Source organism: Peromyscus maniculatus, chromosome 12 (genome assembly GCF_049852395.1).
Source record: "Peromyscus maniculatus bairdii isolate BWxNUB_F1_BW_parent chromosome 12, HU_Pman_BW_mat_3.1, whole genome shotgun sequence".
Lineage (NCBI taxonomy): Eukaryota > Metazoa > Chordata > Mammalia > Rodentia > Cricetidae > Peromyscus > Peromyscus maniculatus.
The window spans coordinates 46349173-46352623 of NC_134863.1; positions in this window are offsets into that span (position 1 = coordinate 46349173).

Genomic DNA, 3451 nt, shown 5'->3' on the forward strand with positions numbered 1-3451 from the left:
ACCAACCAAGCCATCCCCCAGTCCCAGAACAATTCAGCTCATGACGAGAAAATGAAAGAGACAAATGAGATTTCAGCCCCAGTTTTCTTTAAATGCACATCTCAGTGGCCTAAAAACCACCCAACAGTACCAAGTTAAGGGAAAAGACTGTAAATCATGGGCCTTTGAGGGGACATTCCAGATTCAGACTAATAGCAACCATTAAATGATTAATTTATTGAATGAATTAATGACAGACACTCTTAAATTCTTGTTAAAAAAAACATGGTATTAGTTACTTTTCTTATTAGGCCGTGACAACATAGATAACAAAAACAACTTAAGAAAGGATTTGTGGGCCTGGAGAGATGGCTCAGAGGTTAAGAGCACTGACTGCTCTTCCAGGGGTCCTGAGTTCAATTCCCCGTAACCACAGGGTGGCTCACAACCATCTGTAATGAGATTTGGTGCCCTCTTCTGGCCTGCAGGGATACATGCTGTATACATAGTAAATAAATAAATAAATCTTTAAAAGAAAGGGTTTGCATTGGATCCCAGTTTGAGGGTACAGAGCATCATGGTGGGGAAGGCAGGATGACGGAAGAACAAACTGGCTGATCCCACTGCCTCAGTCACAAAGCGAAGAGAGATGAGTTCCGTCGCTAAGTTCATTTTCTCCTCTTCAGTCTGGGCCCCCGCCTTGACATGGTGGTACTCACATTCAGGTAAGGTTGTCCCTTTTCAGTTAAACCTTCCTGGAAACACTTTCAGAGATGCATTCAGAAGTGTGTTTCCATGGCGATTCTAAATCCACTCAAGGTGACAGATTAATCATCACAGCAGGTTTGCACCAAAATGTGGTACTTTCTCAGATCTCAAAGTCTTGTTTGTTCAGGGGCTATGCTGTAGAACACCTTTTTCTGTGCTAAAAATGAAGAGGATTCAGGGTGGTGTAAAACAAAGGACCTTGTTAACTATTGGTTTATTTTTTTGTTTATCCAGAGAACTCATAAAGAAAATCACTATTCTCTGGTAACGTAACACTCTACAGTCTCCATGTATTCTCTTGCAGTTTTTTTTTAAGGTATTTGTATAGCCAGTTGGTGAAGAGACAATTATTAGGGGAAGAATGGAAGCCGGTGGGCTGGAAACAAAAGTGGCCCAGATGAAAGATGAGCGGAGGTGTGCTGAGTGGGAGGAGCAAGGTAGAAATTATCTTGTAGAACAAAAAGGGAGACTTTTTAAGAAGACAGTGTCTATGTTGTTCAGACGGGCCTAAAACTTGCCACTCCCCTGCCTCTACCTTCCATGTAGCTACACTCCCATACAAGGTAGCTTATACTCCCATAGCGCCAGGCCTGGTTTTGACAACTCCTTTTTTAAAAGGGTGTGTGTGTACATGCGTGTTGGTGTGTGTGTGCCCGTGTAAGTGCCTGTGTTAGTGCTCACAGAGCCTGGGAGACAGCGTTGGGTGTCCCCCTTTATCACTCCCCTTGCCCCCAGTTTCTGAGATAGGGTCTGTCTGTCCTTGAACCTAGAGGTCATAGACCTAGAGCTAATGTTTTTCACCTAGGTTGGCAGCAAAAATGTCCCATGATCCTCTTGTTTCTGAGTTCCCTTCCACAAAGACCTAGGGTCGCAGAGTCTATGTGTGAGACCACATCCAGCTTGCCACGTGGGGGCTGGGATCCGAACTCAGGCCCTCGTGGTTTCAGAGCAAGCACTCTTAACCACTGAGCCACCTCTCCAGCCACTTCATGATCCTTTAGACTCCCTCACAGTACATTCCACTTGGCTAGGATACGCCAATCTGTGACTGTCTTCTGTTTACTTGGCAATTTGACTGCTTACTTGATCTGGCTACTACATTTCAGCCCTTTCAGACTTACATAAAATATCTCTTTTAATCTACTCTAGCTTTCCCTTATTATAGCCTGTGGCAACTCCACTCATTCATGTGTGCTGTAAATGCCTATCTTTTTGACACTGTATCAGCTAAGAAGTCTGTAGATTATATCATTGAAACTTCTATAATCTCACTGTCTACCCCCCCTCTAGTCACTTAAGTCCAAGTCATCACTTAAGTCCATGTTACCTTCACTGACACAATTGTCTCCTCTGCCTTTTCTGAATACATTCTCACCTCCTTCCCCTTTGTTTTCAAAATGATTCTTTCAGAACTTTTAAATTGGAATGACACGACCCCACTAAAAGTCTCAGTGGCAATATGTCTGTTGGCTTGCAGCTTCTGGTATGGTATGTAAAGATGGTTGGAATTTGTTGTTTGTTTTTATCTAACAAGTGGAAATGATGAAGAAACTGAAAATCGAGTGTGGTGGTGCATGCATGTAACCCCAGCACTCGGAGACACAGAAGCAAAAGGATTACTGCAGTTTGAGGCCAGCTTGGTCTACATAAGAAGTTCCAAGCTCTAGCAGGCTACATAGTAAGACTCCCCCAAACCAACCAATCCACCCACCCACCAGTCAAATACACTTAAAATCAATTCTTAGACCCACTAGAAGTGAGGCAATCCAGTGCCTGAAAATGTACAGACTGTGAGGTTAATCAGAAAAACCACAGCTTAAGACGGGCATGGATGACAGCTCATGACAACGGAAAACCCGGAGCTCACGGCAAGCTGCAGGCCGCTCAACAGGTGGTTCAGTTGGTCTTAGCAGCCAAAGAGTGTCCCTCAGCGGTCCCCACTGCTTATATATGCTTGCGAACACACACAAACCACACAGTCACACACACATACACAAGATTATTAAAACAGAACAGAACAGACCAACCAACCAGAACTGGGACTGATCACTACTAGGAGCGTAGATTAAAGATATCTAATTGCACCACCTAGTGGAAGCGTAAGTAACATACACAAAACCCCCTGAGATCCTTCTGGCTTTAATAGCTGCTTGGGAGGGAGGCTTAAAGAATTCTTTTCAGGGAGTGTTTGTTTAACAGAGGGTCTCAAGTAGCCCATCTGGCCCTGAGAACATGCTATGTAGATGAGGATAACCCTGAGCTTCTCATCTTCCTGCCCAGACATTCCAAGTGGTGGGCTTACAGGCATGTGCCACTATTATTGGTCAGGGTTGGGACCCAATATTTCTAGGTTCCTGGCCCTTTTATTCACAGGATTGAAATAGGGCTTAGACAGCTTGCAAAAAGCAAGACTATTTAAATAGAGAAGTGAAACAGTTCAGAATATGCTGCAAGAGAGCAGTAGGTTAAAAAAATGAATCTTTTGAGTCAGGCAGTGGTGGTGGCCCATGCCTTTAATCCCAGCACTCAGGAGGCAGGAGGATCTCTGTGAGTTCGAGGCCATCCTGGTCTACAGAGTGAGATCCAGGACAGCCAGGGCTACACAGAAAAATCCTGTCTCGACAAACAAACAAACAAACAAAACCCGTGTGTGTGTGTGTGTGTGTGTGTGTGTGTTACATTGATTGGTTGGTTGGTTGATTGA